The sequence below is a fragment of the Durio zibethinus genome, chromosome 21 (assembly GCF_047325235.1).
Source record: "Durio zibethinus cultivar Kanyao isolate XHJ-2024 chromosome 21, ASM4732523v1, whole genome shotgun sequence".
Lineage (NCBI taxonomy): Eukaryota > Viridiplantae > Streptophyta > Magnoliopsida > Malvales > Malvaceae > Durio > Durio zibethinus.
Genome location: NC_143182.1, coordinates 13,726,431 through 13,737,997, shown reverse-complemented (window position 1 = coordinate 13,737,997; position 11,567 = coordinate 13,726,431). Strand labels below are relative to the sequence as shown.

Genomic DNA, 11,567 nt, shown 5'->3' with positions numbered 1-11,567 from the left:
AAAAACTGTGGAAAATGAGATCTAAATTAATTTAGTGTAAATTTCACAATAAGATTTTTACTAAAAAAAACTAAATAAACATTTTTTTTACTTTCTTTTATTTTAGTGTGGTCAAGTCAGTTTATTTGAAATTTGAAAATTTTTATTTAAGTTTTTAGATTTAGATTAATTTTGAAAGCATAATATAAAGATTCAATTTTTTTTAAGATATCAAATTCATTTTTATTTTTTGAAGTTATGTGACATATTTTTGTTTAGGCACAATAAATTTATTTAATTACACCATCCCAAAAGTAAACTTGAATAAACATCCTTTTGAACTTTAGATAAAAAGTATTTCTAAAACAACTATATATGAAAAATGTTAAAAGAATTATGAAGAAAATTTTTTTATATAAAATTGAATTTTTATATTTTTAAATTTTTATACAAATATTTTAATATTTATATTTTTAGAAATATTTGACTTTATATAAATATATTTTAAATTATAATAATTGTTGTAAACAAATATTATTTAATAATTTGCCCCCGTAATATAAATTTTGAATCTGTCACTTACCACAATTATTAAACGCATTCTTAAATTATACAACCGGCCCATAAAACATTAAATATAAATGAGGTACATCAGCCTACCGTGAAATCTAACATTAATGATGCTAAAATACAAATTTTTTTTCAATTAAAATAAAAGTACTAATAGATCTATCTCAATTGAACAAGGACACTCCAAGATGCCATTCTACAAGCAAGCATGCATCAAGTTTTGATCATCGTCCTTGCGGATTTCTAACCTCGGAAAACACTGCCTTGGACAAAAATCAATCAGAATCCTTGCTAACAAAAATTTGTTCATCACTTGTTGTTAAGCTGCAAGCACTAGTGCTCTTGGAATTCATGACATGATCACCAATGATACTGAACACTTCCTCACTTGTCATCTTCCAATCCATAGTTTTTAAAGGCTCTCCTCATCGATGTCTTCTTCAATGCCCGGCCCACCATTAGGCTTAAGCCCCTCCTCACCGCTTTCTTGCACTTGCAGTGCGAACACTAGGCTCCACACAATATCGCCCATCGATGGCCTTTCGATTCCTTCATCAAGCAAACAACTCATTGCCATTTCTGTGAATTTTTTCAAACACTCAGGCGCAATCTTACCTCTCAAAAATGGATCAATGATTTTGTACAGAGTTCCGTTTCGATGGCATATATCCCCCACATAGAGATGACATAGCAATTACATCCATTTCATTTATCTATATACTATTTTCATCCGCATAACTATGAAATTGTGACATTTGGCAGCATGCCTCAACCTTTTTTTTCCACCGTGTCTTTAGTTTGAAATCTTATTGGCTACCTCTATTTCTAGAAGCCAACATGTGTTGTGTTTTATTATTTCTATTAATTTAATGTTTGGAATTTAAACCCTTTCTAAGTTCTAACCGAACGTCAAATGTCTGTTTTACAGATTCTTTTAAAAAAATTTCACAACCTAAATTGATTCTAACCTGTTAAGAAAACTACGCTAAAAAAACTTCCCTTTTCTTCGATCTCAGCCACAATTGGAGCCTTTCAATCCTATAAGATAATTGTGCCATGTTAGAAGGTTTATGTTAGACTAGATTTGTGTATTGTTTATAGGCCAAGTGCAAAAGGTTCTATGGCAATTACAAGTTTCAACAATCAATCTTGGTCTATTGGCACTCAATTAATCAAGTATGAACACTGTGTCATTAGCTTTGATAATAGACATTATACCCGAATTTGATTGTTATGAATTGTTCTTTGAAATGAAAATTTATTGTATGGTTTAGAAACAATCGAAAGAATGAATTAATGGGATAGTAGTTTTTAAAGCTTTTGTTATTCTAAAGGAAGGCTCATGAGGTTTTAGACTTTAGTAGTTCAAGGTATATGTTCCTACTGTTTGACCATCCTCTGTTTCAGGATGAAGAATGATGTGAGAAAGATTAGGATTAGAAACTTTGGCGGATGACAGTTTTTTTACATTTGAAATGGACAGATTGAGGTATTTTGGAACTTCTTAGAATCATTTACATGACAGAGTGTACGTTTCTATTTCATTACCAACTTATCGTTAAGTAGTATTTCTATACTTCTATTGCCTCATGATATGATATCATATTGATACATATACTGTGACATTGGTTCCTTTTTCTTATTCTCATGGTTTAATTATGTCCTTGATAATGGGAAGAAATGCTCAAAATAATATTCTTGATATTGTCTGCAAGTTTATAGAACTTCACTGTTGCTGTGTAGGAAGTCTTAGGAAGAAATTGCACAAATTGTCACCTGCAGTTGATTTTTCAGTAATGGATTATGTTCCTTGGCAACAATTTTTGAAGATTGATATACATACACATATATACATATAATTGCAAAGTTTTTCTTTATTGAGAATTCCTTCTCATAGATATAATGCTTTGAATATACTTGGTTTAGATCTCGAATTTAGTATAAAAGATACAGCAAGCCGATGCTTAGTTCATGTTATCTTAGCCTGAAAACCCTTGCAGTTGCAAGTCTTATTCCGGTACTGAGAATTTAGATTAAGATTTACTTAGAAACCATCAAGGCTAGCATATTGCATTACCCTTCTGCTATTGAGGACTAAGGAGAATTGCCGCAGGATTTTTTGGCTCAATGCCAGTGGAACTTTACTGTATGAATCTCATACTTCCCGTTGCTATATTTAAAAGATACATATTTATATTGTTTATTCATTAACATAATGATTGCCTTGCTGATAAATCTGTTAGTTAAGTTGATCATGATCCATGTTTTCCTTTTCGAAATACTATTGATTTTGCCTTTGAATTAACTGTTCAGCTTCCATTTCCATCGGTTCCTGCTACTGCTGCTGTTGGGTGAGCATTTCTTTTTTTCTTTTTTTTTTTTTACATGTTTGCTGAAAGCTCACAAATAAAAGGACATTGATTGATCTAAGATTTTTTTTTGCTATTATGTTTTTTCATGATTGTATGACTTGCACAATATACCAACGTTTTTATTTATCTTTCAATCTCTTATACATGTGTTTCCATATGCCAAGCCTCCCAATGTATGAGAAATCACAATTTGTTTGTTATACTTCAATCTGTATTCCTACATTCCAATTTGCTAAAATAATTTTTTAAAAAATAAATGTACCCGCAGCATCAGCGGGATGTGACCCTGTTAATCTTAAAGGTTAAACCTAACTATTTCCTAGTCATGAAGAATTTTATTCACTAAGAGTTTTTACTCATTAAATGTATTTAACCTTTTTTTATTTGAATATATTTAACCTTTAAATAAATTTGACGACCAAGTAATTCTCCGTGAATGGTAGAGTTTGTTTATCTAATAGTTTTTTTATCCTTTCCTTTTAAGTTTTATAAATTTGATAGAAAAACTACTAAGTTGAAAATATTAGATTTAATTAATTTATTGCTACATTATTCCGTTAAAACAAGTAAAGAATATAGACTTCTAATCCTAGCTAGTGATAACGATATTATTCTTAACCCAAAAAAAAAAAAAAAAGAGTGATCATATATGTACCTCATTGTTCCCATCAATTTTTTACAATATCATTGTTGAAATATTTTAAAATAAGATACTATTTGTAGGAGTATTTTTGGAATCAATTGTAGAAGAACGTAGTTAATATTATGAATTTTAATTCATTAATCAAATAAATTATCTAATATATTGATTTTAAATAGAATATCCTTATGTATTGAAAAAAAAAAAAGATTATTCTTAGGACACTAATTAACAAAATTCTTAGGTGTCATCTATTTGTTTTAATCCCTTTTTGTTAGAGTTATAATTAATAATTGAGTTTTGCTAATATTTAAGATTAATATCTTCTTCCGATACATTAAAAATTATAATCAAATTAATTGCCAAATATATATAATATAAAAAAGCTATAAACAATAAAATAAACTATTTTATCCACTATTAATGGAATTTTTTTGACTCCACAAGTGGGATTAAGAAACCGTTATATTAAAAATAAAAATTAAAATTAATTAAAAATAAAAAGGAGATATGTGTAAATCTCTTAATCTTATTAAATTAAAAGTGTATACTAATAATATATCAAATATTAACTCAAACAATAATACATTAAAAGTACATTTAAAAACTTATTTAATTCAAGAAAATTTGAGATATTGTAGAAAATAAAGTTGAAACTTTAGTTTAAGGTAACATTTAATAGCATTTTCAAGATCACTGCAGTGATCTAATCACCATGGTGATAGAATTATCAAAGTGATTTGCTTAGCAGTGATTTTAAATTATTATTTTTTATACAATATTATATTTTAATGGTATTTTTAAATAATTATGTTTGGTATTATATGAAAAAATAAATTATATAGTATAAAATATCTGAAATAACCTTAAATAAAATAAAATATTTAATACTTCTTTAATCAACAATTTATAAAATAGTTAAACATTATGTTATACAAAACTAAAAAGTATAAATCAATTTTGATAAAAATAATTTCTAAAAAATTTATTAAATAATTTCATTATTTTTTTAATTAATATAAATTTATAACATAAAACATTTTTAGAATAAATGATTAAAAAATTGGTTTTTTAAAATTTTTAGTGGTCAATTTATTGGGGTAATGTTAACTATATTTTTCATGAGAGTAAATTTTTTAGAAATAATATTAAAAATTACTTTTCCATGATGATAAAATTTTTATATCTTTTAAGTTAAAAATCAGATCACTTCTAAGATAATAATTTATCATTCTAATGATTTAAGTTTACTGTCATAAAATTTTTAAATTGTTACAAAATAAGTTGATCTACTTACTTAGTACAAATCACTGTAGTTTTTAGACGTATTACCTCATATTAAACACTTTCTAAGTAAATTATCATAAGGTATCGGTGTGAGGAAAAATCTAGATAAAGGTTTTTAGGAAAATGTTATGAACTTTTTTAATATAAATGATTCAATTAAAATTTTAATAAAAAAGTCAAACTGATATATTAATAGAATTTAATGAAAAAATCAAGAATATTTAAAAAACTTAAAAACACCATTTATAATTCAAATTCAATCATTACTTATTCAATAATAAATATTTTGACAAAATTTTTATTAAAAATAATTAGCTAAAAATATATCAAAATTTATTTTATTTTTTAAAAAATTTACACTCTTAATTTATATACCAAAAATTTTCAACCTATCAATTTTAACTTTTAATTTTAATTTTTATTTAATAATTTTTAATTAAATTTTCATAAATTTTACTTAAAAAAACTTCCTCTAAAACTTCCGCGAAACATGATGGCTCAAGCTGTATCCCAGGACATGCGCCACAACACGAGAAAAAAAAAGTAAGAAGAAAACAAAAAACTTGCTACAATACAAAAAATACAAACCGGCTCATAAAACGTTAAATATAGATGAGGCACATCAACCTACCTTGAAATCTAATATTAATGATGCTAAAATTCACACAAATTTTTGTTCAATTAAAATAAAAGTACTAATAGTTTTATCTCAATTGAACCAGGACACTCCAAGATACCATTCTATATGCAAGCATGCATCAAGTTTTGATCATCGTCCTTGCGGATTTCTAATCTCGGAAAACACTGCCTTAGACAAGAGTCTATCAGAATCCTTGCTAACAAAACTTTGTTCATCACTTGCTGTTAAGCTGAAAGCACTAGGGCTCTTGGAATTCATGACATGATCACCAATGCTACTGAACACTTCCCCACTGTCATCTTCCAATTCATAGTTTTTAAAGGGGCTCTCCTCATCGATGTCTTCTTCAATGCCCGCTCCACCATTAGGCTTAAGCCCCTCCTCACCACTTTCTTGCAATTGTAGTGCGAACTCTAGGCTCCACACAATATCGCCCATCGATGGCCTTTCGATTCCTTCATCAAGCAAACAACTCATAGCCAATTCTGTGAATTTTTTCAAACACTCAGGCGCAATCTTGCCTCTCAAAAATGGATCAATGATTTTGTACAGAGTTCCGTTTCGATGGCATTGTTGTGCCCATGCTGCTAAGCTTGCCTGTTCCTTCTCGACCGTGCGACTAATTGGTGGCCTAGCACATAATATTTCACAGAGGACCACACCGAATGAATATACATCAGATTTTTCTGTCAATTGTTGACGACGATAGTACTCAGGATCCAAGTATCCGAAGCTGCCTTTCACTACCGTGCTAACATGGGCTTTGGACATGTTCGTGGGGCCCACTCTAGACAACCCAAAATCCGAAACCTTAGCAACCCACTTCTCATCCAACAAGATATTTGTTGTCTTCACGTCTCGATGAATGATTGTGTATTTTGCACCTGAATGAAGATAATGCAATCCACGTGCGGCACCAATACAAATCTCTAGCCGTTGTTTCCATGGAAGAGGAGGATTTTCAGTGTTGTATAGATGATCACGAAGTGTTCCATGGGCCATAAAATCGTACACAAGAATCATCTCAACGCCATCGTTGCAATAGCCAATCAATGAGACCAGATGGAGGTGGCGTAGCTGGGAGAGCATCTCGATCTCGGTCTTGAATTCATGAGCCCCTTGTTGAGACTCAGGATTCAACCGTTTGATTGCAACTTGGGTAGCCCCACCATCAATGAAACCTTTGTACACGTTACCAAAACCTCCAACACCAATAATGAAAACATTGTCGAAGTTGTTGGTTGCTCCTTTGATCTCGGCCAGTGAAAAGTAGCGACAAAGATCGGAGGGCAGAGATGAGCCACGAGACTTGGTTGACTTGTTGGATTTTGTTGTAGAGGAAAATTGGCTCCACCATGAAATTCCCTGACTGGAACCTGAATCTTTGACTGTCATCTTTCGCCGGAAAATGAAGAAACAAAGAAGAGAGAAAACAACAAAGCCCGCTATTACACCTACCACAATACCTAATATTTTATTTTTGGTGTTCTTGGGCTTGGTTGAGCTTGGTGGTGAATTTCCTGGTGGGTTTTTGAGGACAGGATCAGGATTAGGTGCGGCAAGATCAAAACTATTGCTTAATTTGAAGATTTCTATCCCATTCATGATTGCATCAGAATAAAGAGTTCTCCATTCTGGCGAAGGATGCAAAGCAATCGAGAGACTTTGTTGCTTTAGATATCCTTTTTTTCCTATTGCCACTACATAATCCCTATATACTGGAACCCCATTTCCACCACTCCAGACAATAACATCAGCTTGAGTTTCTGCAGTTAAATTAGCCAAGAAGATCTCAAAGACTCTATCACCTTGTTTTGTTATCTCTCCCTGAAACTCACAAAAATGTAACCTTACAAAGTAATTGAACCCAGAATCAACAAGAAACTCCCATGTCAGATTGTAGTTCTCATTCTCCGTCTTGTTCCTTCCCATGGTCCTGGCAGTTACATAAACCTCTTTTGGAGCAGAGAACGATGGTAGATTGCTGAAGGTGAGATTAATACTGCTATTAACAGGAAGAACACTTGGTTTCGCTATTGTCAAATAGTCTTTGTCCTGTAACCAGCTACGGAACATCCCAGTCTCATCTCGGCCTGGAGGGATTTGCGTCCCACCAACGTTGACTCGATAGATCTTCTCAAGGGCGGAGTTGTTTCCTAGGGAGTACAAGCTTTCCTGGCCCAGAAAAAAAATCCCATCATCACTCGCTGGTTTGTAATACAGATTGGTTGGCATGGAAACGATTTCAATCCCGTTGATGAAAGCATAAGAATCAGAGATATCAGGACTTGGAGTGAAGGTTAAGTTTAGCCTTTGGCCGTCAGCAATGTTTACACAAAATTCTTTGATGAGAGTAACTTCGCCTCCAGCATGAAGTAAAGCACTGAAATTCCTGAGAAGGGTAAAGGGACCTGCTTTAACAGAGAAGAAAGCTTTATTAGAACTGTCGTCAAAGCCTGGATATGAAGTTGGATAGAAGTACAAGCGAATGAACTTTTGGCCAGCGGTGAGGGGAATTGAATAGGTGAATTCTGAGTAAGAAAGACGAGCTGTGTAGTACGGAACCCTATCAACTGAGGAGGTCGGCGGTTGAGGTGCTGTTAAAGACACTGATGATTTATTATTATTGTTTTGTTGCTCTATGGGGGTGAATTTTCCATTGCCATCTCTGATCCAAAGGCGATTATCGAGAGATTCGGCATCGGTGGAAGAACCACAGTCAATAGTGATGTTTTCTATGGGGTTGTAAGGGGTTACCGGGGAGTCTCCTGTAACAGGGACAGCAAGGTACTGAATTAAGAAAAAGAGACATGGAAGCAAGAGAAATAACAGGTTTTGAAGGCAAAAGGTACTTCGTTTGCTTGTATTCTCCATTGCAGGGGAAAAAAGCAGACAAACAGAGAGATAGATATGAAGAAAGGGATCAAAGATCAAGAAAGCTTGAAAGTTAACTCCTGGACAGTGACGCCAAGAGTAAATACTGTATTTCAATAAAGTTTTGAAAGAACATTCTCTTTCCCTTCTTCTTCCTCTCTTGTTTTTTTTTTTTTTTTTTTTTTTGGGGGGGGGGGGGTTTCAATTTACTACAATTTCATGTTTCTTTTTTTTTTTTTTTCTTTTTTTAATATATAACTTGAAAATTAATGTATTAAAGGCAAACACCAATTGACAAACTGGATTTTTGTATTGATCAAATGGGTCATGGAAGACTTTTCAAAAAAACCTATATTTTGGTAGGACTTTATTGGAGCTTTTTGCGCGTGAGGGATGCATTCCTTCTAGTGTTTACTATTTTTCTCTCTTATTATCCAATTAAGACATAGCTAAATATTTTTGCTTTTAAAATATGTCTACTATTGATGAGTTTGAATGCTTTAATGTTATATTCTTTTGTAGACAAATTAATGTCTTCACTTAAAATAAATGTGAATTAATATAGCCTTTTTAGTATGTGACAAAATTTAGTAAATTTTAAATTTTGATTTTTTTTATTCAATTTGTTTTGAGCCTGTATGAATTACCAGATATATAATGTAATGTGCAACTGAATTAAGTTTTTTTTAGTGATTTATTTCATTTTTTTTTTATATCAAAGCATAATTTTAAACAATTAGACATTTGAAATTATTTTAAACAACTATTGTGGCCTAATTTGAAGAAAACAAACACATCATCTTTGGGTTACAATATACCAAGTTTTTTTCAATTTCAAACTCCAAATTTAGTTTTGGTAATTAAAGGATGCTAAAAGTACCCATCTTTTAGCTCTCTCTCTCTCTCTCTCTCTCTCTCTCTCTCTCTCTCTCTCTCTCTCTATATATATATATATATATATATATATATATATATATATATACCTAAAGCAGAACCTTTAAGACCGTGCAAAAAAATTCTAATGCATAATTTATGTGGTCTTGATATTTGGACATCTTGTTTTGATTTTAGTGATATTGTACGTTCAAGGACGGAGATTAGTGGGGTGAATATTGTACATTCAAGGAGGGAGATTAGTGGGGTGAACGGGGGTTTGAACCGCACTGGAAAAAAATATTTTTAGTTTTTTTTTTTTTTCGCGGGGTAAGGGTGAATTTATTGCAGGCTCTAGAGAGTTTGATCTCTGCTTAAAAAAGGTTTCTTAAAATTTATTTTTTTGACTCTCATTAAAAAATTATTAAAATATTTAAAATTTCATTTCACTTTTTTTTGGGGTTTTTATTGAAATAAAATTTTAAAGTAATTAAAATTCACTTTGACTTATTTTTCGCATAATAGATTTTCACATTTTTTTCAAATTAAAAACATAAATAAAAATTGATAACAAAATTAAAACAATTCTTTTAGAAGAAAAAGATGGAAACAGACAAATCTATGATTACAAGAGCGAAAAATTCAAAGATTCGAAACTCCATTATCATTTTACACTAAAAGAGATTTTAGCTGTAAAGTATGGAATTCAAATATTTGAATTTCACTTCATTGGATATTACTTTCTTGTGAAATTAGATATATCAGCCTTTGATCAGATGCTCAATTTCAAAAAGAAGAAAATGTCAAATGCACAGTTACTCAAGCTATCACAATGGTTCTCACAGTATTCCTTCACCACCGCACATATAAAAGGCAAAAATAACCTCATTCCAGATATGCTCACAAGATCTCTTTCAAAACCTCCTTCAAACACCTTGTAGATTATTTCAGTCATTTTCATGATGAACCCAACACCTTCTTCTTCACAAGCCTCATCCTCAAAAAACCCTCTTTTCCTTTCTTTTCAAAAACCTTACCTTGATGATGAATTTGATTTACCTGATGAATTTCTTAACCTTCCAGTGAAAAATCTTCCTCTAGAGTTACCAAAACTCCTTGCCACTCAAACCCTTGATCAAGAAGCCTCCCACCTCTTGCTCAAATATCAGTCCAAAATACTCAGAAAGTTTGGAGACACCTCCATTCAATCTCTTGGTATACACCCTGACTATCCCTTCATCCAACCCTTTAAATTTCCTGAACCACTTTGTTTCCCGAAAGAAACAGTTTGTTTTATGTGGTACCTTTGTCACCTTCACTATATTACTGTAGAATTCTCACTCCCAAAGCCTACAACCCTTCTTCATCTTTTTCAGCAGTCAACCATTAATCCTACCAAATACCAGTTGGACCCTAGTCAACAACATCTCAAGTTTTTCTTCACTTGGTTCAGACCCATTCTCATTTGAATCCAATGGATTGAAACCTATGAGAGATATACAAAGGTTCTTCCTGACCTTTATATTGTATTAATCTTTCACAGATCTTGCAGCTGTTTGACAAAAGACCCCTAATATTTCCTCTATGCAGTAATTTACAGCTCTCAAGGATATTCGCTGTTTGATTCACAATTTGATCACTCAGCTGAATACACTGAATTTCAGAGACAAATTTGTAAAAAATCATATTAAAAATAATTTTTAATTTTTAATTTTTACGATTAAATATAAAAATTTTAGTTATTATTATTATTGTTGTTGTTGTTGTTGTTATTATTATTTTTCATAATTTAATATATTTAAATTAAATCTCCATTAAATAAAATTTTGGGCTAGGCGAATGTGTACATCTTCTTATTGAGAAAAAAAAAGATAAAACAAAATCAAATTTCTAAATCTTCAAATTAAGGGAGAAAAAAGAAATATGGAATATTTATTTAATCAATAATTTATAAAATAATTAAATGTTATTTTATAAAAAACTAAAAAGTATAAATCAATTTAGATAAAAATAATTTTTAAAAAAATTTTAAAAAAATTTTATTATCTTTTTTAATTAATAATTTATATCATAAAATATTTTTAGAATAAGTGATTAAAAAATTGATTTTTTAAAATTTTTAGTTGTCAACTTATAGGGATAATATTAACTATATTTTTCATGAGAGTAAATTTGTCAAAAAATAATATTAAAAATTACTTTCCCATAACGATAAAATTTTCTCATCTTTTAGATTGAGAATTAGGGCACTCTCAAGATAATAATTTATCACTCAAATGAATTAAGTTTGCTGCCACAAAATTTTTAAATTGTTATCAAATGAGATGATGTA

At 30.7% G+C, this 11,567-nt stretch overlaps 1 pseudogene across 1 annotated transcript; it reads right to left on the bottom strand.

Moving 5' to 3' along the window:
• Positions 1 to 5,392: 5,392 nt before the first annotated feature.
• Positions 5,393 to 8,625, bottom strand: LOC111289169 (receptor-like protein kinase FERONIA pseudogene; annotated as a pseudogene). Its single transcript, XR_016331224.1, has one exon. The product of XR_016331224.1 is annotated as a receptor-like protein kinase FERONIA pseudogene (transcript).
• Between the last annotated feature and the right edge of the window lie 2,942 nt (positions 8,626 to 11,567).